The 26,226-nt window shown below is 45.2% G+C and overlaps 1 protein-coding gene across 1 annotated transcript in view; it reads left to right on the forward strand.

The window, feature by feature from the left end:
- The window catches only part of tmtc2b (transmembrane O-mannosyltransferase targeting cadherins 2b), a 173,358-nt gene that overhangs the window by 1,272 nt on the left and 145,860 nt on the right, over nt 1-26,226 (forward strand). The gene's annotated exons all lie outside the window — the stretch shown is intronic.

Below are 26,226 nucleotides of genomic sequence, written 5' to 3' on the forward strand. Positions count from 1 at the left end.
CCAGTTTTATTTGACCAACGGCTGCTATACTTTTGGACAGTTAAACATAATGGCCTCAGTATAATAGCTTGGTTGATTGATTTAACGAGTGATGGTGTAGTGCAAATCACACTATATTACATTTCAATATTTTATAACTGGTTTGATACGTGCAGAATTGGAGGGTGGTCTCAGGGCAATTTGTATTATTCTGTACGTAAATCTGTGACACTCCATTTAGAATGATATGTTACATTCGGTTACATTATGAAGGGAATAGAGGTTGTAAAATATCATGCGATTTAGAGGACATACACTGAGTGCACAAAACATTAAGAACACCTGCTCTTTCCATGAGATACTGTAGACTGACCAGGTAAATCCAGGTGAAAGCTATGATCCCTTATTGATGTCACTTGTTAAATCCACTTCAATCAGCGTAGATGAAGGGGGGGAGACGGGTTAAAGAAGGATTTTTAATAGGGATGCACCAATATGACTTTTTTGGCCGATACTGATATCCAATATTTTCCTTGACAAAAAAAAACTGATACTGATAACCGATATTTAACATTTTAGCAGCCTTTTAAGCATTCTAGTACAGTTAACTAGTTGAAACAAAGTGTCATATGTTCATTTGTTCAGTTCGGAACAGATTGTTTAATAACTTGGAAATGAGAAAAATGACACCTCCGTGAATGTATTTTATTCCACAACAGATATTCATGACACAAATATTTTATCTGCCCCGCATTACAAAGATGGTTAAGTTGTTGGTGGCTCTTCTTACTATCCAATCTTGACTGTATGAAGAAACTTAAAAATGATTTGAAAGAAATATAGGTTGAAACTAAAATTCAGTTTATCATTTTAGCTATAACTGCATGAAAAAAGTACTGTCTCTAGGCTGTCATAAACCGCTATAAATGGCACAACTTCAACTTTTCAAATGTGCTCAACTGACTTCACTAGTGAAATGAGAGCAAATTTACAACACATCATCTCATCTTTCATTTATGAAGTTAAAAAAATAAACAAAAAAACACAACTGCTTTGTTTTAAATGAAATGAAAGTCTTGACCTATACCAGCCATGAATGAACAACAGAAAAGCCATTGGGCTTAGTACATTTTTTCCCCAGTGACTCTAGATGGCTGTGTTACAATATGACTGCCCATTTACAATTTTAACATTTGGGGGAGGTTTTTCTTCACGAAGAGGACCTGCTCGGCTTTGTCACAAGAGAGTCTGTTTCTTTTTTTCGTCTCCAATGTGTGAAGCTGCTCTGAAAAGCCGCTCACTGTCCACACTACTACGGGGAGCACCAAGATACTTGCACGCAGCTTTAGCTAAGGAAGGGAACCGGTGCTTGTTACTTCTCCAGTATCCAAGTGCATCTTTATTCCTGGGAATAGTGGGTGCTGTCAGGTATGCTAGTATCTGCAAATAATGAGAAAGGGGGGGGGTTAGTACATTTAATGCAACATATTGCATTATTCTTGCATTCCAAAGGATCATTAGGCATAGATCAACAATGGCAAATGTTGGCCGATGTAGTAACAGAAAATGAAAATACAACGCCTCTCTCTCTCTCTCTCTCTCTCTCTCTCTCTCTCTCTCTCTCTCTCTCTCTCTCTCTCTCTGAGATACATACACACACTGACCAAAAAGTTATTTTGTTGGCATTTATGTATGTCCCCATTACCAGTAAAACATAATCAAAACCTAGTTCTTTCACTTACTTGCTGTGCTGTTTCGTTGTTCATTTGTTCAGTCATTTCATTCTCAACCAGGATTTCATCGTACATGTCAAGCAGTGAAATTTCAGCTCTGTCTGTCCGTGGCCTCTTCTGTCGTGGGTCCCCTTCCTCGGTGCGCGCTGTCACTGTGTCCGTTTCCATATTGTCCACCTGTGTTTGTAACATTTCACATAAACCCTGTTTTTGTCTGCATCGAAGTAGCGGTCCTTGTACCTAACATCGAGCATGGTGGCAACACAGTAAAGAGGCTCAGAGAGAATGCCACCGAATCGCTTGTTCACAGCGTCTAGTAGAGTACTTATGCAAGTTTTAACCCCACGGTCTGTGTTGGCAGTTTTGTTGAACAGTCATTTCAATGCCATGACAGAGGGTATCACGTCTGCTGCAGACGCAGTTGAAGATCTTATTTCTCGAGTCAGTAGTTTGAATGGAGCTAGGAGTGTGTTCATGTTTTCAATGAGCGTCCACTAGTTTGTACTAATTGTTACAGGTAACTCATAGCCGGCTGCGTACACGCCAAGCACTCGTTTTTGTTCCAGCAGGCTCTCCATCATGTAAAAAGTACTGTTCCATCTGGTGGAAACGTCTTGCTTAAGCCTTTTAATTTTCACTCCAAGCTGCTCCTGTATTGCTTGCAGGCGGCTGTATGCTAGCTGTGAGTGTTTAAAATGACCCACTATCTTCCTACCTGTTGCCACTGTGTCAGATATGCTGCATTGGGCCAAAACACCTTCGTTCACAGCCAGTTGCAGCATGTGTGCCATGCATGACAAACTGGCGACTCCGCATTCTTCCAAAGCCTTTGTCATGTTACGTGCATTATCACGTAGCACAGAGTGTACTTTGTTCTTGGAGATTTTCCAAGTTTCAAACATGTTCTCAAATGCCATTTAAGTGGCAGCAGCGCTATGAGAACCAGCACATTCTTGAGCATGCAATATGGCTTTCCTCAGTACGAAATCCTTGTTAACCCACTGTGCTGTCAGACTCAGCATGCTCATGAGGCTGACATCACTGGTCCTAATGTCAGTCGTGAAGCGAATAGCAGTGCATTAAATGTACTGCAACATAGCAAGTAGCTTGTGGATGTGCGATTCAACAATACTGTGTAACTCCAGTAGGGCAACATCTGAAAAATAGCGCCTACTTGATAGTGTGTACCGGGGCTCAAGGAGAGCCAACATCATCCACAACAGAGAACGGTTGATTGTCAAGGGCAATGAATTCCATTATCTTGGCGTTAATGGATTTCGGCTTTGAGTAGTCTCGCTGAAATGTTCTTACTTTTTCAAATGACTGCTGGACTTGAACTTGTTTAGTTGTTGGAAGTGTGCGCTTAGTTTTTTTTCTGCTTTTATTCTAAGTAGTCACTGAACGTCTGGGGGTGATGCAGTTTCAGATGAGTAATTAGGTCTGTGGTATTGAAAGATTTGAATTTCTCCCCTCGGGAAATAATAGCAGCACAAATGTTGCATATGGCCTTTTTGTTATCTTCCTTTGAAACTTCAAAATAGATCCACACCGCAGACATTGTGGGCTTAGGAATGCTGTGTTGCACGTGCGATGCTGTATTTTTCGTTGCGTCATTATGTCACCTACCTACGTTATGTAGGTATGCACATCGGCTTTGTACATTGGCGTTAAACTAGACATCGGGCCGATGTCGATGTTGGCATTTTTGGCTAAAATCGGCCTATTCCGATATTCTCACCGAAATATCGTGCATCCCTAATTTTTAAGCCTTGAGACAATTGAGACATGGATTGTGTATATGTGCCATTTAGAGGGTCAATGGACAAGACAAAAGATTTACGTGCCCTTGAATGGGGTATGGTAGTAGGTGCCAGGTGCACCGGTTTGTGTCAAGAATTGCAACGCTACTGGGTTTTTCACGCTCAACAGTGTCCTTTGTGTTTCAAAAATGGTCCACCGGCCAAAGGACATCCAGCCAACTTGACAGTACTGTGGGAAGCGCTGGCGTCAACATGGGCCAGCATCCCTGTGGAACACTTTAGACACCTTGTAGAGTCCATTCCCCAACGAATTGAGGCTGTTCTGAAGGCAAAAGGGAGGGGTGAAACTCTATATTAGGAAGGTGTTCCTAACTATCTTCGTCCTCCTAACGTAGTCATCACTGCTAGCTAGCTAGTCAACACTGCTAGCTAGCCAACCAGCCAACTTCCACCGACTAGCTGCACTATCTATTACATTACAACGGAACGACTTGACTAGTGTAGTGTTAGTGAGCCAGCTACTTAGTTGTCTTTGCATCTAAGATAATTGTGTAGTTTAGAGTAATTATTAGTAAGTAGCCAGCCGCGACGCCAGACGTAGTCAACACACCTAGTCATCATTAATCCACTGCTAGCTAGCTAGCCAACAGCTAGCCAACCGTTACCGACTAGCAGCGCTGTAGATACCAATACTTTTACAACGGAACGATTTGACTAGTGCAGTGTTGGCTAGCTAGCTACATAGTTGTCTTTGTCATAGCTTGATAATTTGTGTAGTTTAGTAATTACCGAGGTTAGCTAGCCAGCTATTGCCGTCCCCCGCGACGCCATTTTTCCTAACCCAGCCAACTAGTAACACTGTAGAAACTAAAATACATTACAAAGGAACGTCTTGATTAGTGTTATGTTAGCTAGCTACAAAGTTGCTTTGTATCATGACAAGGTGTAGTACTGAAACTATCGAGGTCACCTAGCCAGCTACACCTAGCCAGCTACACGGTCAAACAAAGTCAACAACGCAGCCACTGCTAGCTAGCCTACTCCACCAGCCAGCAGTACTGTATCATTTTCGTCATTTCAGTCAATAGATTTTCTGCAACGTAAGCTTAACTTTCTGAACATTCGAGACGTGTAGTCCACTTGTCATTCCAATCTCCTTTGCATTAGCGTAGCCTCTTCTGTAGCTTGTCAACTATGTGTCTGTCGATCCCGGTTCTCTCCACTCTGCACAGGCCATACAAACGCTTCACACCGCGTGGCCGCTGCCACTCTAACCTGGTGGTCCCAGCGCGCACGACCCACGTGGAGTTCCAGGTCTCCGGCAGCCTCTGGAACTGCCGGTCTGCGGCCAACAAGGCTGAGTTCATCTCAGCCTATGCTACCCTCCAGTCCCTAGACTTCCTGGCGCTGACGGAAACATGGATCACCACAGATAACACTGCTACTCCTACTGCTCTCTCCTCGTCTGGCCACGTGTTCTCGCAAACCCCTAGAGCATCGAGCCAGCGGGGTGGTGGCACTGGAATCCTCATCTCTCCCAAGTGGACATTCTCTCTTTCTCCCCTGACCCATCTGTCTATCTCCTCATTTGAATTCCATGCTGTCACAGTTACCAGCCCTTTCAAGCTTAACATCCTCATCATTTATCGCCCTCCAGGTTCCCTTGGAGAGTTCATCAATGAGCTTGACGCCTTGATAAGTTCCTTCCCTGAGGATGGCTCACCTCTCACAGTTCTGGGTGACTTTAACCTCCCCACGTCTACCTTCGACTCATTCCTCTCTGCCTCCTTCTTTCCACTCCTCTCCTCTTTTGACCTCACCCTCTCACCTTCCCCCCCTACTCACAAGGCAGGCAATACACTTGACCTCATCTTTACTAGATGCTGTTCTTCCACTAATCTCATTGCAACTCCTCTCCAAGTCTCCGACCACTACCTTGTATCCTTTTCCCTCTCGCTCTCATCAAAAACTTCTCACTCTGCCCCTACTCGGATGGTATTGCGCCGTCCCAACCTTCGCTCTCTCTCTCCTGCTACTCTCTCCTCTTCCATCCTATCATCTCTTCCCTCTGCTCAAACCTTCTCCAACCTATCTCCTGATTTTGCCTCCTCAACCCTCCTCTCCTCCCTCTCTGCATCCTTTGATTTTCTCTGTCCCCTATCCTCCAGGCCGGCTCGGTCCTCCCCTCCTGCTCCGTGGCTCGACGACTCACTGCGAGCTCACAGAACAGGGCTCCGGGCAGCCGAGCGGAAATGGAGGAAAACTCGCCTCCCTGCGGACCTCGCATCCTTTCACTCCCTCCTCTCTACATTTTCCTCTTCTGTCTCTGCTGCTAAAGCCACTTTCTACCACTCTAAATTCCAAGCATCTGCCTCTAACCCTAGGAAGCTTTTTGCTACCTTCTCCTCCCTCCTGAATCCTCCTCCCCCCTCCCCCCCCCCTCCTCCCTCACTGCGGATGACTTCGTCAACCATTTTGAAAAGAAGGTTGACGACATCCGATCCTCGTTTGCTAAGTCAAGCGACACCGCTGGTCCTGCTCACACTGCCCTACCCTGTGCTTTGACCTCTTTCTCCCCTCTCTCTCCAGATGAAATCTCACGTCTTGTGACGGCCGGCCGCCCAACAACCTGCCCACTTGACCCTATCCCCTCCTCTCTTCTCCAGACCATTTCCGGAGACCTTCTCCCCTACCTCACCTCGCTCATCAACTCATCCTTGACCGCTGGCTACGTCCCTTCCGTCTTCAAGAGAGCGAGAGTTGCACCCCTTCTGAAAAAACCTACACTCGATCCCTCCGATGTCAACAACTACAGACCAGTATCCCTTCTTTCTTTTCTCTCCAAAACTCTTGAACGTGCCGTCCTCGGCCAGCTCTCCTGCTATCTCTCTCAGAACGACCTTCTTGATCCTAATCAGTCAGGTTTCAAGACTGGGCATTCAACTGAGACTGCTCTTCTCTGTGTCACGGAGGCTCTCCGCACTGCTAAAGCTAACTCTCTCTCCTCTGCTCTCATCCTTCTAGACCTATCTGCTGCCTTTGATACTGTGAACCATCAGATCCTCCTCTCCACCCTCTCCGAGCTGGGCATCTCCGGCGCGGCCCACGCTTGGATTGCGTCCTACCTGACAGGTCGCTCCTACCAGGTGGCGTGGCGAGAAGCTGTCTCCGCACCACGTGCTCTCACCACTGGTGTCCCCCAGGGCTCTGTTCTAGGCCCTCTCCTATTCTCGCTATACACCAAGTCACTTGGCTCTGTCATATCCTCACACGGTCTCTCCTATCATTGCTATGCAGACGACACACAATTAATCTTCTCCTTTCCCCCTTCTGACAACCAGGTGGCGAATCGCATCTCTGCATGTCTGGCAGACATATCAGTGTGGATGACGGATCACCACCTCAAGCTGAACCTCGGCAAGACGGAGCTGCTCTTCCTCCCGGGGAAGGACTGCCCATTCCATGATCTCGCCATCACGGTTGACAACTCCCTTGTGTCCTCCTCCCAGAGTGCTAAGAACCTTGGCGTGATCCTGGACAACACCCTGTCGTTCTCCACTAACATCAAGGCGGTGACCCGATCCTGTAGGTTCATGCTCTACAACATTCGCAGAGTACGACCCTGCCTCACACAGGAAGCGGCGCAGGTCCTAATCCAGGCACTTGTCATCTCCCGTCTGGATTACTGCAACTCGCTGTTGGCTGGGCTCCCTGCCTGTGCCATCAAACCCCTACAACTCATCCAGAACGCCGCAGCCCGTCTGGTGTTCAACCTTCCCAAGTTCTCTCACGTCACCCCGCTCCTCCGCTCTCTCCACTGGCTTCCAGTTGAAGCTCGCATCCGCTACAAGACCATGGTGCTTGCCTACGGAGCTGTGAGGGGAACGGCACCTCCGTACCTTCAGGCTCTGATCAGGCCCTACACCCAAACAAGGGCACTGCGTTCATCCACCTCTGGCCTGCTCGCCTCCCTACCTCTGAGGAAGCACAGTTCCCGCTCAGCCCAGTCAAAACTGTTCGCCGCTCTGGCACCCCAATGGTGGAACAATCTCCCTCACGATGCCAGGACAGCGGAGTCAATCACCACCTTCCGGAGACACCTGAAACCCCACCTCTTTAAGGAATACCTGGGATAGGACAAAGTAATCCTTCTAACCCCCCCCCCCTTTAAAGGATTTAGATGCACTATTGTAAAGTGTTTGTTCTACTGGATATTATAGGTGAATGCACCAATTTGTAAGTCGCTCTGGATAAGAGCGTCTGCTAAATGACTTAAATGTAATGTAAATGTAATGTTTTGTATATTCAGTGTATAGTGTCATATGTCAATCTCTGTTGTCTATACCTTTTAGCTACATGTAGGCCAAGTTGTGCACTTAACAACCCATGTTGTTAAATAGCAAGGAAAATAGCAAGGAATCAAATATAGATATTTAATTACAATGTTTAGTAAATCCTCCTCTTGAAATTCAGAAAGCAAATTTGTACACTAGCTGAGAAACCTCAAGTCAAGTGCCTTGACTTAACCCAGCTAATGAGTTTAAATCCAGTGTGGCACTGTATCGAGCATAGCCAGGAGCACCGAGGGTGGCTGAGAACACTACCTGAGGATTTCTCATCGATCTGGTCCTGGAGTCTTGCTACTCAGGAATACGTAATTATACTGCTCTCGTTACATTTAGTTGTGTTCTTGAGAAAATAAATCCTACGTGAAATTGAGTGCTCTGCTTGCTTTAATTAATGTAGGGTTTGCTGAGTCTCATCTCTATAGGACAACCCTGTTCAAAGATCACTGGTTTTACGGGTTGATTTAAGTCACCTTCCACTTACCAGTTGTTGTACATTGTAACTCATCATGGTCAAAGTTAAGAACACCTTAACTACATGTTTTGTGTGATGTGTTTGCTAGCCTAGCACCAAACAACTCTTTTATATGGAGGAATTTAGGGGCCTCAAGGCTTTCCACTGTCAATGCTCTCAGCACCACCACCACCTCCCTGCACAAACAACCTAGCCTTGAAGAGGCGTCCATTATGTGGTTCCAGAATCACCCCTGGAAGTTGGTTCTCCATCTGGCCATGGTCATCATTATCACACAGAGCCTTGACAGCTGGACTAGAACATAGTGAGTCATATGTATAGTTCATATCTCAGCCTATTGCTATAATCCTGTATGACCCTGCAGAAAAGAAATGGTCTGTACTCTGCAGTGTTGTGTATTCATGGATGCCATGAATACACCTTTATTTAACTAGGCAAGCCAGTTAAGAACAAATTCTTATTTACAATGACGGCCTAACCCGGCCAATCCCTGCCTTCGCTGGGCCAATTGTGCACCACCCTATGGGACTCCCAACCACAGCCAGATGTGATACAGCCAGGATTCGAACCAGGGACTGTAGTGACACCTCTTGCACTGAGATGCAGCGCTTAAGACCGCTACGCCACTTGGGAGCCAAAACATACAGCTAAATCTTTTTTATATATAATTTTTTTTGTTTGTGTTTAAAGTATTTGCCAACATAACAAAAAAATTATATAATTTCAATGGCGTTGTTATCATTGCAATAGTAACACATTATATCCTTCATGGGTCTTGTTCAAAAAGTTAAATAAGTATTCTGCAAGGTTTTTCCAAAAATCTACCACATTCATAGAACAAGAGTCAGATTTTCACCTTTTTTTCTCTGCAGAAAACGCAGATATCATCAATATCAACCAATGCCTAAAACAATTACATGGATATATCTTATGTAGAATCTTAATATACAAAATATTTGTAAGGCATCAACCCAGATTTTTTCCAGACAATGTCAGGAATAAGCATTTTCCAGAAAATGTTTCCTCTAGGTGTAAGTTGGCTCATTATTTTGGGATTGCACTTTCTTCAGCTCGTTCTCCAGGAACGTTATATTTTCCTTGTTCTCGCTCACAACTGTGAGAAGCTGACGGACAGTTTCTGAGTATTTATCAATCTTCTTTGATGTTTCTTTGTTAGCTCACTCCTATGGTGGAGACTTTGGAGAACGTGGTGTCTTGTTTAGTAGTCAGGGTCTGGATAACAGAGAGAAGTTCCGACATGGAAATGTCCTCTTTCACTTTTTTTTCCTCTGGTGGATTTTTAATTGGGGTCTGAGGTAAAGAGGTTGCAAGGATCTCATCCTGGTCCATCTTGTTCTTTCTCTTGCTTGAGCTCATGGCATCTTGTGTATCCATGCTGCTCTGGCTCTCGTCGTAGCTAGCTAGCATGCCTGTCATCTTCTGTGAGGCTTGGATATTCCGTCTATTGTAGTCTTTCTGTCATGTACTTCCCATTCAAATTGACAAAAATGAACTCTAAACTTGCCAAATGTTGCTAAAACAACTTATAGTTAGTTTCTTGCTACAATGATATCCCATATTAGACTGTTAACCACCTAACCCTCAAAGTTGCTTGGACAAGCGAGAAAACACTCCCTTTCACAGCGACGCCATCTTGGCCCTATATGTAGCTAGATGTAGTAAGCTAATGTTAACTAGCTGGCTCATCATTGCCCATGAAAGGAAGTTAAGCTAGTGAGCGAGCATTTAAGCCAGGTATCCTAGGATAACAAAAACTAAAAGTGTGTACTGTATGTCAAGAGTGATAGACCGTTTCAGGCAACATGAAAGAGAGGAGAATGCATTGCCGTTTCTCTACAGGTAGGGTGAGTCAACATGTTGTTCTACTTGCACGCCCACACACCCACACAAATCAGTACCATGCACAGCCACATCATATTTATCTCACGTTAATTGAACTAAATTGTTTTGGTATCTTTTAGTTGTCACTGAATTAGACTAAGCAGAGGTGATTTGATGAAGTTGAAATAGTGCTGGAATAGTGGAGGCAGCTCCTGTTTTCATTCCGACTTGCGGTAACTCTCCGTGGTTCTAAATCGATAGTTGTTTAGTGGTGTGAAAATGTTGGTAACATTAACTTGCTTGACCATACTGTAGGTCATGTAACTGTCTGTCACATGCAATATACTTCGTGGACTTGTCCGGTTTTGCGATGGAACAAAGGTGTGGTTGAATATATTCTGCCACTGTGTCTTCTTATTGTCTCAGCCTTTAGGCCTATATATCACGTCCGCAAGGCATATGAACTAACACAATTATTACAACACGTAGGTTGTAATATGGATTTTCTTTTTCCTGGCTTCTCCAGTGATTTTTACCTACGCACCTCTACTGGCACTCTGCAGGTTGTGTCAACCTGGTTAAAGCATCAGCTGCAGCGTCAGCGTTACTGTTCGTAATTGGATTTAAGTTGCAAAAACATCCGTGATTTTGTTTCGAATGGTTCTGAACTGAATCAATGGTTGATGTGGAGGATAGGAGAAGGAAAATGAAGCTGTTCTCCTGGGTCACCCTTGAGAATTGTTCAAGCTGAATGTCTTTGTAGAAAGACAGCCACAGAGCTGAATCTTTTCAGAAAGCCTAGACCTGCACTCTGTTTTCTAAAATAATGTTCACAATTTCGTGATGAAATGAGGGCTTTGATCTCAAAGTACCCTTCATGGTACATAAGAGTTACGGCAGCACTATACTGGATGGTTTGTTTATCTCTTGTCATGGTTGGACTATTCATTTCCCTGTTCTACTTCATCAATGCTGCACTGCACTCCACTCTGATTGTGATATTGTTAGAATGGGGATATGAAAGTGTGAAAGACAGCGTTATTGAGGACAGAGCCTCCCTGGACATTGCTGTGACCTGACAGCGGCTTGGTCAGGGAGGGGATGCAGTCAAAGCATGTAGCACTGCAGTCTGATGATGTGGGGTGGCACTTGGTGGCCAGAGCGCTAAATGTTTCAGGTCAATGACACACTAGATTAGTCATTCTAAAGTTCATCAGTTGGGGGGAGACAGTGGAATGCCAAAATTATTAAATCAAATCAAAGTTTATTTGTCACGTGCGCCGAATACAACAGGTGTAGACCTTACAGTGAAATGCTTACTTACAGGCCCTAACCACCAGTGCAATTTTTAAGAAAAAATAGGTATTAGGTGAACAATAGATAAGTAAGGAAATAAAAAACAACAGCAAAAAGACAGTGAATAATAACAGTAGTGAGGCTATATACAGTAGCGAGGCTGTAACAGTAGCGAGGCTATATACAGGCACCGGTTAGTCGAGTTAATTAAGGTAGTATGTAGGTATGGTTAAAGTGACTATGCATATATGATAAACAGAGAGTAGCAGTAGCGGAAAAGATGGGTTGGCGGGTGGTGGGTGGTGGGACACAATGCAGATATTCCAGGTAGCCAATGTGCGGGGGCACTGGTTAGTCGGGCCAATTGAGGTAGTATGTACATGAATGTATAGTTAAAGTGACTATGCATATATGGTAAACAGAGAGTAGCAGCAGTGTAAAGAGGGGTTGGGGGGGATGCAAATAGTCCAGGTAGCCATTTGATTACCTGTTCAGGAGTCTTATGGCTTGGGGGTAAAAACTGTTGAGAAGTCTTTTTGTCCTAGACGTGGCACTCCGGTACCGCTTGCCATGCGGTAGTAGAGAGAACAGTCTATGACTGGGGTGGCTGGAGTCTTTGACAATTTTTAGGGCCTTCCTCTGACACCGCCTGGTGTAGAGGTCCTGGATGGCAGGAAGCTTGGCCCCGGTGATGTACTGGGCCATACGCACTACCCTCTGTAGTGCCTTGCGGTCGGAGGCTGAGCAGTTGCCGTACCAGGCAGTGATGCAGCCAGTCAGGATGCTCTCGATGTTGCAGCTGTAGAACCTTTTGAGGATCTGAGGACCCATGCCAAATATTTGTAGTTTCCTTAGGGGAAATAGGCTTTGTCGTGCCCTCTTTATGACTGTCTTGGTGTGTTTCAACCATGATAGATTGTTGGTGACGTGGACACCAAGGAACTTGAAGCTCTCAACCTGCTCCACTGCAGCCCCGTCGATGAGAATGAGGGCGTGCTCTGTCCTCCTTTTCCTGTAGTCCACTATCATCTCCTAGACTCAGCATTTGGGAATTGACCTGTTTGTGTCTGACTCAGATTGTACATTTTGTCTGTATGATGAAATGGGGATATGTGGAAAATAGTGGGAATAATATTTTCACCGATATAAAGCACTGCTTAGAGGTAGGATGAATATTTTATTTCCAACATGAGTTATTACTTAGTGTTTGGAATGGATTATGGCCCTTAGTTCTTTCCTGCCTGTCTGCCAGTAATCTGTTGTTCATAAATAGCCTTGACATTATGTATTTTCTCACGGATCACATTAAGGAGTGGCAGAGTGGCTCAAACTATAATGAATCACTTGGTTTGATGACACATGCCTCTAAGTAGCTTTCTGTTCACTAACACCCTCAGCCCCGTATAATGTGCCCAGAGTGCTGTGTGTGTGTCTGTCTGTGTGCGTGCGAAATCGTCATCACTGACAAAACATCCCACGTACCTACCAGGATAAAGGAAATGCAGACAATAAATATGTAGTCCTTCACACGTCTTAGGCATTGCTTCTTTATTCTTTCCTGCCTGTGCTGAGGGCCTGAACGTATCTGGCTTGTCTGTCTGTGTGAGGCTGACTGCCCTGTAAATAGCCCTGGCTGGCCTGGCCCTGGTTGGGTTTCGGTGGTACTGCTGTCTGAGCTGGCTTTGCTCCGCTTTGCTCCGGCTCTGGCTGTAGTGTCCACCCAGTGGAATAGGATGGGCCAGCCGACTCCAGTCCGGGCCCAGCACTGTGGTAATGTAGCGAGCCCAAGGGCGTCAACCCAACAGTCTGAGCATCTCTTCCACAGTCTCTCCCAGTGCCCTGTAATTAGTGGAAGCCTCCAGAGTGGCATGGAGGCACGGACGGCAGACTCTCAACAGGCGTGCAAAGCCTCTCGCTCTAATCTTCCATCGGCTGCAGCCAGATGGTCATGTTTTTGCGAAGCATTGAGGCTTTTTCTCGCCTGTGCTCTTGGGTTTGAGGTGGAGTCAAGAGCAACACGTTCAGTGCAGCCAGGATGGAGACGTCAGTGTTTTTCAGACTGAATGATGAAGCAATCTAGGAGGTCTGTGTGAGAGGGGTCCTTTGGTATTGTTCACACATTGGCATTTGTTCTTTTTAGTTGTTATTGTGCCTTGGGATTGATTTGAACGTCATTGAGACTGAAGAGTTTTGATGTGTTCTCTTATTTCAATGGTTTACCATATAATACATACAATCCTTCCACGCTTTTCTGGCCTGTCACTGAAACAGCGTAAATCAGGGATGCATTTTCAAGTGAAGCAATCATTTCCACTTATTGAGTCATGCAGTTATTGTTCTCTCTTTGCAAATGCTTGGAAGTTGGCTTCTATTGTGATCAGACAGACAATTTCTCATCTACCTATAGCCCAACAAGATCAGCACATTTCTAGCCACAGATATACGGCTTGACTTCCTTTCATAACTATATTTTCCAGCAGATAAAGAGCTCAAATTGTAAATGTTATTTTCACAAATGTGACATAGACTAAGAAGCTTTCAGTATTTGTTGCTAAAAATACTGTTAATGAGAGGTGTCAGTACGTTGTGCATTGCTTCGGTTTCGCATAAACCCACAGAATTACTTGAATGGGAAACCATTGGGAAACCATTGGGAAACCATTGGGAAACCATTGACTAGATAGGATGCACATTTTTCCATCGAAATTAACAATCGAAATTAACAATCGTATCGTATCAAATTTGGACAAATGTGCTCAATATTCCAAGTTTTTAACAATAGATGGTTTTGTCGATGCAGGGCACAGCACATAATCAGGAAGTGAGTAGGAAGTGAGGGATGGATTGGGGCTACATGTTACGCAGCAGCAACAACTCTGGGGGATATTTTACCCCCCTTTCCTTCTGGGTCACTGCCTCACTCAGTGACTGTCAACACTATTGCTATTTAACCCCATCTGCGGCGCGGTGTGTGATGGCAGCTCCCACTGGGTGATCTGTGTCGGCTGGTGTGACCCTGTCGTGCTGAGGTGAACTTTCTCAGTCATTATCCCGCTGAGCTCTCACTGTCTGAGCACTGCTTCAGGTGATCAAACCTGGATTTGGGATTTTTTTTTAATCATGGGAATTTGTGGAGAGTAATAACCTATCCAAAAGGTTATCTGCTGTGGGGTAACATACTATGTATTTTTTAACATCACTTCAAAGTGATAAATCCGCTGTAATACATCACTATAGGTTGATTCAAAACGGTAGTGTAAAATGTCAAGCGCAAGTCAATTAACTTTTGATTTACATTCCTTATCGATAGCATTTAACATGATGAACGTGTTGCGGAGATGCCACCAGATAGCCATAACTGCCGTTGTCCAGATGGTGTCTAGACTTAATACAGGGGACTTAAGATAGGGGACATCCATCCATCGGGTTTTACCCTCTCTCCATGGGAGAAATTGGATAGGCCTGGCCCATCCTGCTGCTGTAGTAGGGGAGTAAATTGCCTCTGTGATTGCCTGGGCAGATGATTGTCATGTGTGAGGTGCAGTTGGAAAGGGTGATTGTGGGTTGGCCTGATCAGTCACTGCCCACCAGTTCATGAAAGACCCTGTGCACAGACAGACAGCCTCACAGTCAGTCCTCCCAAATGAAGCAGCCCTGGATGCTTTAATCGTCCCACTGGAACCCACAGAGATGAGGAACAGGCCATAAGTAGTTGTCGGCTTTGTGGTGGACAGCATTAAAGATGAACTTGAACCACGCTACACAAGAGTTTAATCAGCGCCCTCTTTGCCTTTTCACAATCTCTTTGTTGACTATTTAATTAAAGCCAACAGATTATCTCTCCAAATGTATCATGTGGTGCGCCTACCACCCCTCTTGACACACACACACACACACACACACACACACACACACACACGTTTATACACACCCACACGGAAACGAATCATAATCACCTTAGACGTACATATAACGTCAGATTGAATTATCCAGCATTAAAATCCTTCACATTGGCAGCAGTGCATTGTGAAACATTTTACAGCGCAACAAAGTAAAGAGACTGTAAGTACTTAAGCTGCCAGAAGAAGACTTGAAGCTTGTCTGGGCAAAAATCATCTTTTTTGGAAAAAGCTGCTTGGTCAAAGACTGAAACCCTTGCAGCAACGCGATACTGCGCTCTCCACAATGGCTGAAGGGAGGCCCCCCTCTGTAAAGGTTTGGTGTAGTGTTTCCTCCCATCATTAGACATGGGTTTTAAATCATTTGATTTCATGTGGGTGAGTCGGTAATGGGTCTAGACAAGGCCTTGGATTCAGAGGGCCAATGTTGGCTGATGGATCTAATGCCGTTTCCAGGCCCGGGTTGCTGAGCTCTCTTCATATTAATGGGATTAACAAGGGTTTTGGATGAGAGGGCAACTGTAAGCAGAGAACCCAATCCATTAGAAACAAGAACTCCCTTGTTGCCAGTATCAAACAAGGATGCTATAGTTCATCGGTGGCCTTGTTTTCCCGTAACATGGGACATTGGCGTGTTGTGATAAGACTATTGACAGCCTGGCCTGGGCCTTTGTGCATTGTGCATGGACTGTGTGCATTGTGAAGGGACTCTCACTATTCTCCCTGGCCCCATCGAAGGTCCTTATTTGTCACAGATGGGCGAATTAAGGCCCTGCTTGTGTCGGCTGTTGTTTTGGGCAGATAATGAAATAAGACCTCACTGTTGTGGCACCTTTGTGGGCCAACTTGTCAGAACCAATCAGGTCCGCTCTTTGTGGGTGTACGTGCCTGGGTTAATGTAGCCTACTCAATGGGAGGGAGAACTCCGTTGTTTTGTTGTGTCCACTCAGCAGTGGGTGGCATGGCTGTGGGATGGAAGGATGTCGGACGAGCTGGGAAAGAACAAACTGAAGTGACCTGTGATAAAAGTGTAGTATTGTATCCAGTGCTGCAAAATACAAGTGTTGGATTTCTTTGAGGTTTTATTATTATTGTGGTCAAAGGGGTTTCAAATATGATTACAGCATCCTGTTTTTGGAGAGTGAGTCAGATGTAGGACACGAGGACCTGCGGGTAGATCCATTTAGCTACTGTACTGTTGGCGAACAGGCAATCCTCTCAGGTCGACCCCCAGAGGGACGTGACAGGCCTACTGCTACTGTCCTCACTGCTGAGGTCATTTTGATGCCACAGATGGGTTTGTTACAGCAGAAAGAGAAAAAGATTAGGCCATGGTGTGTTGGAAGTCAAAAAGTATTTTGATGGTGATTTGTGGGTAGGCTGTGTGGGAGGTGCCTTCACTGAGGACCAGCATACTAGTCCCAGTGATGGCCCTGCCCAGTACAGTACTTTATGTCTTCCAGGTCTGTGTGATGGAGAACCCATCTCAGGTTGTCACGGTCTGTCTCTAATTGCTACTGTAAAAGCATGAGTCCTCCCAGCATACCTTTGAATTCACCGCCCTCTGCGTCGTCAGACAACCTTTGGGACATCGGCCCATATTAACCTCCAGATGGTACTGTCTTTACTGTATATTGTTTCTCTTAAGTGGGACCCCCAGCATTTCATCAAATTGCTACATTGAGAGAGGGGAAGAGTTGAATCCACTCCAGCACTGTAATCTAAGCTCTCTGAGCTTTTCACCAAGTGGTTGTGTGGGATATGAAAGAATGAAACCAGAGCTGTTGCAATGTTAAGTCATCGTTAGTGGAGCTGGGGCTAACTTCATCCTAGCTTTTTTCCCTGAGCTCAGTCTAACCCAGGCTGGCTGTTATTTTAATGTCTGCTGAGCAGTGAGGGTTTTGTCAACCCTATTTCTGTTTTGGCCATAACTGTTTTTTGTGTGTGTGTTGGACAGTTGCATTCAAATGACATTATTTGCACAACAAGTAACCACTATGGGAATAAAGTTTAATGTGTAATAGATTTTATTCTAATTCCAGAGGAAGACAAGCCAACTCTCTCCCTCTCTCTTTCTCTCTCTCTTTCTCTCTCTCTCTCTCTCTCCTATCTCTCTCTCTCTCTCTCTCCTATCTCTCTCTCTCACCATCAAACGTATTTATTTTGAAACAGCAAATTCTTCATGAAGACTTCACCAGTGAATCAGCGATAGACAATGTCAGTCCACCCACTGTTTGAAACGTGAACACATTTGATTCCCATCGTTTATTTTGGCTGTGTATTGACCCTCAGGATCGCAAACCATATTATTGACATACTGTAGATGTTTTCCCCCCTCTAGTGATCCAGCCAAGTGAGGTCTTCCTCTCCGGCGTGAGGAGGATACACATGGCGAGTGACAGAGGTTTATTTTAGGTCGGTGAGGAAGTTTGGGGTTCTGAGAGAGTGTGTGCAAATGATTTTCTTTTACTTCTTGGCCTCTGAGGTTTGAGAAGCTGTAGTGGTGGGCTGTCAGCTCGTCTTCCTAAATGTGCTCTCAAGAAAAATAAAGAAGTATTCAATCTGGAGGAGAGAGCGAGAACATGAACTGATCTCTGATCTGCCGTCTGTTGGCTCATGCTGCTGAGAAGACCTTGGGCTATCTGTTCTCAGTCTGTACAGAAGAGCACGAGTCCTGACCATGAACTCCTGCAGCCTAAGGACTAGACTTAAAGGACTTTTACCTGAGGAGCTGTTAGAGATGTCATCACCACATCAGAGGCTTTGAAAGGGTATTCTTTAGGCATCGGCACCACCTCCATATTTAGCTTAGTCAATTCAGCCACACTAAAATCATCAGCCTGTCTAATAAGGAGCAGTTTAAGTCAATCTATCCTAGTATTGATTGGTGTTTTAAGCTCTGATTTGCTTCAGGGTGAGTGACTGCTGATAAAGCCTGGCGTCTTCTTGCAGCCATTCACATCTGAGTGGGAACTCTTTGCAACAAATTGTCACTCATCAGGGCTTATTTGGACCCACATTACAGGATTGGTAATGTGGTGCGCTTGTCACTCTCTCTGATTGATGTGTGTGCGTACTGAATGGCAGCTAGCTAGCACAGCCTGGTAATCCTCAGGTTGGTGTATTGTGTGCTCACTGGACCCAGGCTGTTTATTTGAACAGAATAGATTGACAACATTATCTGTGATCTCCTTCAGGAACGCTCCTCAGCTATTGTCATTTGCCATAGAGGCATTAAAGACTGACATGATGGGGGTTGATTTCTGTTGATGAATACAAGTGTGGGTCGTAGGTCGGCACTGAGTCACAGATGTCTGGTCTTCATCTGAATTTTTTTTTCTATTTTCATTCAACCCCAGATTGACAATAAAGGGTTTTAGTGTCTCTTGCCTGCAATGTCACAGCGGTATGCTTTTATGCGTTATATATACACCCTGGGCCTGGATTCCGTCTCAAAATGGCTTGTGCACTTAGCCTGCATATTGATGAATGGTGCCGCAAAGCCCATTTTTTTTGACTAGCACAAGGAAATGAAAATGCACTAAAATGACTCTTTCATATCTTCATAACGTGTGATCCATAGCATGTGGGGCCTGCTGACACGCAGAGATTTGAGGTGTGTCTGGAGACGTGGTGTATCTCACCCGCCGGGTGCTGTATTGGGAAGGGCGTCTGGGAGTAAAACCTTGGGAGTGATTGATACTGGGTGTCATGAGAAACAGATGTGTTTGTGTGTTCCATGAGCCTTTAATTGTGTGGTAATTACTCGACATGAACAAAGATGGGGGTCTCTGGTAATCAGAAGCCTTGGGAAAGAATACTACCAGGTTATATTTCCATTTCTCAGGATGCAGTGCGGTAACACATGGCAGCTGTGTCTGATCGACGAGTCTTGCGGTGAGAAGAGTTGTAAGATGTCTGTTGGACAAGGGCGACCCAAAGAAGTCATTTCAAAAAGACAATCCGGTGACCTTAGATGTTTCAAGTTGTAGTTGTTTCATTTGGATGACCTGCTGCCCGAAGTGATCGCAAGCTGTGCTCCCAGAGCGCTTGTTCTTGTCAAAAGCGAGCAGAAACGGAACACTTGGAGACATCTCGTCTGAAAGTGCCTAAACTACACGTTAGACATGTTCCCTCCAAAATCGAACAGAAGAATCCATGGTTGTTGTGCATTTTTGTGACTCTGCACAACATTTGGGGTTGATGAAAATCTTGTAAGTTTCAACGTTTATTCGCCATGTGCACAGGATAGAACAGGTGTAAAACAGTACAGAGAAATTCTTACCTTGAGCTCTTTCCCAACAATGCAGTAATAATAACAGATAATAATACAAATTAGAATAAAACAGAAATACGATGTGAGTTAAAGAAACACAAGAATGCGTTCGGAAAGTATTCAGACCCCTTGACGTTTTCCACATTTTGTTAGATTACAGCCTTATTCTAAAATGTATTAAATTGTTTTTCCCCCTCGTCAAACTAAACACAATACCCCATAAAGACAAAGCAAAAACGGGTTTTTAGATTTTTTTGCACATTTATAATTTTTTAAAACTGAAATATCACATTTACATAAGTATTCAGACCCTTTACTCAGTACTTTGTTGAAGCACCTTCGGCAGAGATTACAGAGGAGGAGTTTCTCACATTCTTCTCTGCAGATCCTCTCAAGCTCTGTCAGGTTGGATGAGAAGCGTCGCTGCACAGCTATTTTCAGATCTCTCCAGAGATGTTCGATCAGGTTCAAGTCTGGGCTCTGGCTGGGCCACTAAAGGACATTCAGAGACTTGTCCCAAAGCCACTCATGCATTGTCTTGGTTGTGTGCTTAGGGTCGTTGTCCTATTGGAAGGTGAATCTTCACCCCAGTCTGAGGTCCTGAGCTCTCTGGAGCAGGTTTTCATCTTTGCCTCGAACCTGACTAGTCTCCCAGTCCTTGCCACTGAAAAACATCTCCACAGCATGATGCTGCCACCACCATGCTTCACCGTAGGGATGGTGCCAGGTTTCCTCCAGACATGACGCTTGGCATTCAGGCCAAATAGTTCAATCTTGGTTTCATCAGACCAGAGAATCTTGTTCCTCATGGTATGAGAGTCTTTAGGTGCCTTTTGGTAAACTCCAAGCATGCCGTCATGTGCCTTTTACTGAGGAGTGGATTCCATCTGGCCGCTCTACCATAAAGGCCGGATTGGTGGAGTGCTGCAGAGATGGTTGTCGTTCTGAAAGGTTCTGTCATCTACACAGAGGAACTCTTGAGCTCTGTCTGAGTGACCATCAGGTTCATTGTCACCTCCCTGACAAAGGCCCTTCTCCCCTGATTGCTTAGTTTGGCTGGGTGGCCAGCTCTAGGAAAAGTCTTTGTGGTTCCAAACTTCTTCTATTTCAGATTGATGGAGGCCACTGTGTTCTTGTGGACCTGCAATGCTGCAGAAATGTTTTGGTGCCCTTCCCCAGATCTGTGTCTCGACACAATCCTGTCTCGGAGCTCTACGGACAATTCCTCATGGTTTGGTTTTTGCTCTGACATGCACTGTCAACTGTGGGACCTTATATAGACAGGTATGTGCCTTTCCAAATCATGTCCAATCAATTAAATTTACCACAGGTGGACTCCAATCAAGTTGTAGAAACATCTCAAAGATGATCAATGGAGACAGGATACTCCTGAGTTCAATTTCGAGTCTCATAGCAAAGGGTCTAAATACTTATGTAAATAAGGTATTTCTGTGTTTTATTTTTTAGACATTTTCAAAAATGCCTAAAAACCTGTTTTCGCTTTGTCATTATGGTGTATTGTTTGTAGATTGCCAAGTTTTTTAAGTTATTTAAAAAAAAAATGTAATCCATTTTAGAATAAGGTTGTAACTTAACAAAATGTTGAAAAAGTCAAGGGGTCTGATTACTTTCCGAAGGCACTGTATATACATGTCAGTGCCTGTACCTTATTCAAAGTGTAGGGGTACTGGAGTGGTTGAGGTGGGTTTATACATTAAAAGTGGAAAGTGACATACAGTACTAGCAGGAATATATAAATACTTATGGTGATATACTAATGGTAATACTGTATACTGTACACCTAAACAGGAGTGATAGCCTTCATGTATGTCCTGGATGACTGGGACCTCGCCCCCAATGATGCACTGGGCCATCTGCACCAACCTCTGTAGGGCCTTCCAGTCGTGTTTGATAAAGTTGCCATACCAGACGATGACACAACCAGTCAGGATGCTCTCAATGGTGCAGCTGTACTAGTTCCTGAGGATCTGAGAGGCCATGCCAAATCGTTTCACCCTCCTGTGGGAGAATAGGTGTTGCCGTCCCTTCTTCATAGCTGTTTGGGTGTGAGAAGAGCATCTTAAGTGCTCAGTCCTCTACAAAAGCTGGCCTATATTTTAGCCCACCACTTTGTGTCATGCTTTTCATACAAATGGGACATCTTCAGATTAATTGTGGTACACTTATGTCACCTATTGTCAGGCTCAAAATATTTCCTGCTATTTGACCAGGAATCCTGCAGCAACTGATGGGCAGCCTGGCCTGTCTTTGGGAGCCTGTGTTTGAGTGCAATACAAGCTTGTAGTGTATTTGAGTATTAAAAAGGCTTCAACATTTTTGTAATTTCCGACTTGATTTGCCCTAACAAAAAAATGTATCAATCACTACAAAAATGTCCATTAATTTAATTTAAATTTCCTGTAGCTACAATTAAGATCCTACATCTGTATGCAGAATCTGTCCTAATGTGAAACACGAGGCTCAATAATGCTTCATTTGATTCAGTTTTCTATAGCAGGAAAGAAATTTGAAACGTTGCTGGATCGAATCCCCGAGCTGACAATGTACAAATCTGTCATTCTGCCCCTGAACAAGGCCATTAACCCACTGTTCCCTGGTAGGGCGTCATTGTAAATAAGAATTTGATGTCCCATTTCCTCGCCTAGTTAAATAAAGGTTACAAAAAAAAATCAAATACACGTAAGATAAGCATTACGTTTGGAAGCGTATTTATTTATTTAACCATTGAGAACACATTCTGTTTTACAATAACGACCTGAAAGTAACTTGATTTAGCAGCATCTGGGAAAGAGCAGTTAGACATTAAACATTAGTCAGTGAAATTATCCTCCCGTTTCTTTTTGGCCAATGGTGTTGTGCCTTAGGCTTATTTTAGGCCAATTGGCAGTTGGTTCCTTGCGAGTTTGCAGTTACACAATTTAAGATCTTGGCCCTCACCCTGAACAATTACAATCCCTCAGTTGACTGCCGTGATTAGCTGTTCTTGCTCTCCATGACACACTCAACACTAGTCACCTATACCGTAAGGTGGTAGCACTCATTCCTGAATAGCCGTACATGTTAGAGTTTTAACAGTATCCTCTCTGAGGCTAGAGACATTAGCACTGGGGCCCCGCAGGGTTGTTTGAGTTTACCCATCTTATTCACACTGTACACAAATGAATGCACTAGCAGTAATTGGACTCCCGAGTGGCGCTGCGCTTTAAGGCACTGCATCTCAGTGCTAGAAGTGTCACTACAGACCCTGTTTCTATCCCAGGCTGTATCACAACCGGCCGTAGTTGGGAGTCCCTTAGGGCGGGGCACAATTGGCCCAGTGTCATTAAGGTTTGGCCAAGGGTAGGCTGTCATGGTAAATAAGAATTTGTTCTTAACTGACTTGCCTAGTAAAATAAAAATCCTGAAAATCACATTTTCTGATTATACTGCCATTCTTGGTCCGATGTATAAAGATGATGATATGTACAGGTCAGAGATTCAAAGATGTGTCAAGTGGTGTGATGAGATCTCATCCTTAATGTAAACAAAACGGGGGAGATGGTATTTGACCCCAAATCTGTCGGCGACCACGTGCCTGTGGTTGTCCACAATACCAACATAGACAGGTTAGTTCGTATAAGTACCTGGGTGTCCACATTGACAATGCGCTGAGCTGGAAGGTCCAAGTAGAGAGTGTCTGCTGCAGAGTCCAACAACGCCTCTATTTCCTACGGTGACTCAGGGTTTTTGGACTTGACCAGCAAATGCTCCTGTTCTACCAGGCGGTCATAGAGAGAATCCTGAGATACGGCATCACAGTCTGGTTTGACAATTTAGCAGTCCAACTGAAATCCTGTTTGCTGCCTGATACAAACTGCCATGAAGGTCATGGGTGTGAGGCAACATCCTTCCCTGCAGAGTATTTTTGAATAGACCTTTATCAGACAAGCGCAGAAAGTCATTTCAGGTCATATCAGACCAGATCTGATCCCTCCCATGTACTTTACTCTGAGCATAAGCTCCTCCCCTCAGTCAGAGACTATAGGGTCCCTCCTCCCCTCAGACAGACACTATAGGGTCCCTCCTCCCCTCAGATAGAGACTATAGGGTCCCTCCTCCCCTCAGACAGAGACTATAGGTTCCCTCCTCCCCTCAGACAGAGACTATAGGGTCCCTCCTCCCCTCAGACAGAGACTATAGGGTCCCTCCTCCCCTCAGACAGAGACTATAGGGTCCCTCCTCCCCTCAGACAGAGACTATAGGGTCCCTCCTCCCCTCAGACAGAGACTATAGGGTCCCTCCTCCCCTCAGACAGAGACTATAGGGTCCCTCCTCCCCTCAGACAGAGACTATAGGGTCCCTCCTCCCCTCAGACAGAGACTATAGGGTCCCTCCTCCCCTCAGACAGAGACTATAGGGTCCCTCCTCCCCTCAGACAGAGACTCTAGGGTCCCTCCTTCCCTCAGACAGAGACTATAGGGTCCCTCCTCCCCTCAGATAGACACTATAGGGTCCCTCCTCCCCTCAGCCAGAGACTATAGGGTCCCTCCTCCCCTCAGACAGAGACTATAGGTTCCCTCCTCCCCTCAGACAGAGACTATAGGGTCCCTCCTCCCCTCAGACAGAGACTCTAGGGTCCCTCCTCCCCTCAGACAGAGACTATAGGGTCCCTCCTCCCCTCAGACAGAGACTATAGGTTCCCTCCTCCCCTCAGCCAGAGACTATAGGGTCCCTCCTCCCCTCAGCCAGAGACTATAGGGTCCCTCCTCCCCTCAGACAGAGACTATAGGTTCCCTCCTCCCCTCAGCCAGAGACTATAGGGTCCCTCCTCCCCTCAGACAGAGACTATAGGGTCCCTCCTCCCCTCAGACAGAGACTATAGGGTCCCTCCTCCCCTCAGACAGAGACTATAGGGTCCCTCCTCCCCTCAGACAGAGACTCTAGGGTCCCTCCTTCCCTCAGACAGAGACTATAGGGTCCCTCCTCCCCTCAGATAGACACTATAGGGTCCCTCCTCCCCTCAGCCAGAGACTATAGGGTCCCTCCTCCCCTCAGACAGAGACTATAGGTTCCCTCCTCCCCTCAGACAGAGACTATAGGGTCCCTCCTCCCCTCAGACAGAGACTATAGGGTCCCTCCTCCCCTCAGACAGAGACTCTAGGGTCCCTCCTCCCCTCAGACAGAGACTATAGGGTCCCCACATGTAAGCTGAATAGACATTGGCTGGTGTTTTTACAGACATTTTCCAATCCTTTTCCAAAACTCAATAATTATACCAATTCCTAAAGCATCTAATCCCTCTGTGCTGAATGACTACCACCCTGTCACCTTGACATCCTTAGTAATGAAATGCCTTGAGAAACTTGTGAAAAGTCATATTCTCAGCGTCACCCAGAAGCTCCTCGACCCGTTTCAGTTTGCCTATCAGCCTAGCAGAGGAGTTGATGATGCCATTCTTACCCTCCTTAACATGGCCTATAGACATCTAGAGGGTGTACCCTCCTTAACATGGTCTATAGACATCTGGAGGGTGCCAAATCCCATGTTAGGGTTCTGTTTGTTGACTTTTCTTCTGTCTTCAACACAATCCAGCCTTACATTCTGGCACAGAGACTCATTCGGGACTTCTCCTTAGATGGGGGGCTGGTTTTGTGGCTGTTGGACTTCCTGAACCAACGCTCACAGCGTGTCAAAATCGGTCCCCACGTGTCAGATATACGCAATACCATCACAGGCTCTCTTCAGGGATGTGTTTTGTCCCCACTCCTGTACATCTTGTACACTAATAGTTGTACTAGTTCGCATACTGACAGACACCTCGTTCGCTGATGACACTGCCTTGATCAGCCTGTTGAATGATGACGAGGAACACCATGGCCCGGTCCTAGATGACTTTGTAGAGTGGTGTGAGGAATCACACTTGGTCCTCAATTCCAATAAGACCAAAGAGATGTGCATAGACTTCAGGAAGCGTACAACACCTACCTCTGCAACATCTATCAGAGGTCAGAATATAGAGATTGTAGAGGAATACAAAAACCTGGGTGTCCTCAAGGCCAATAAGCTTCAGTGGAGTAAATGTACAGACCTAATCTACAAAAAGAGCCAACAGAGACTGTATTTTCTCAAAAAGCTGGGATCTTTTAATGTTGACTGTACTATACTGACTCTGTTTTACAAATCTTTCATTGAGAGTATTTTAACTTTTTGTATTGTTTGTTGGTTTGGCAATGCCACTGTCAGCCAGAGAAATATGCTGAGAAGGATTATTACCACAGCAAGCAAGGTACTTGGAGTCAAACAAGACAGGCCTGGATGAGATCTTTAAGGTCAGGGCCCTCCGCAAGGCTCACAAAATCATTTTAGACCCAAGCCACCCCCTGTACCCGGACTTTGAACTACTCCCCTCTGGGCGCAGGTATAGGGCACCCCTCAGCAGGGCATCCCTCCTAAACAGCTCAGGCTAATGTTCCTATCGACCCAGTAAGGCCAGCAGGCTAGTCTCTTTTTATTGGTACGTAACTGTTATGAAAGTTGTACTGTCAATTTTGTTTTGTATTTAAACGCCACTTTAAACGTGTACATGACGCTGCAACAAAATGTCCCTATGGGGACAATAA

Source organism: Salmo trutta, chromosome 17 (assembly GCF_901001165.1).
Source record: "Salmo trutta chromosome 17, fSalTru1.1, whole genome shotgun sequence".
In the NCBI taxonomy this organism is placed as follows: Eukaryota; Metazoa; Chordata; class Actinopteri; order Salmoniformes; family Salmonidae; genus Salmo; species Salmo trutta.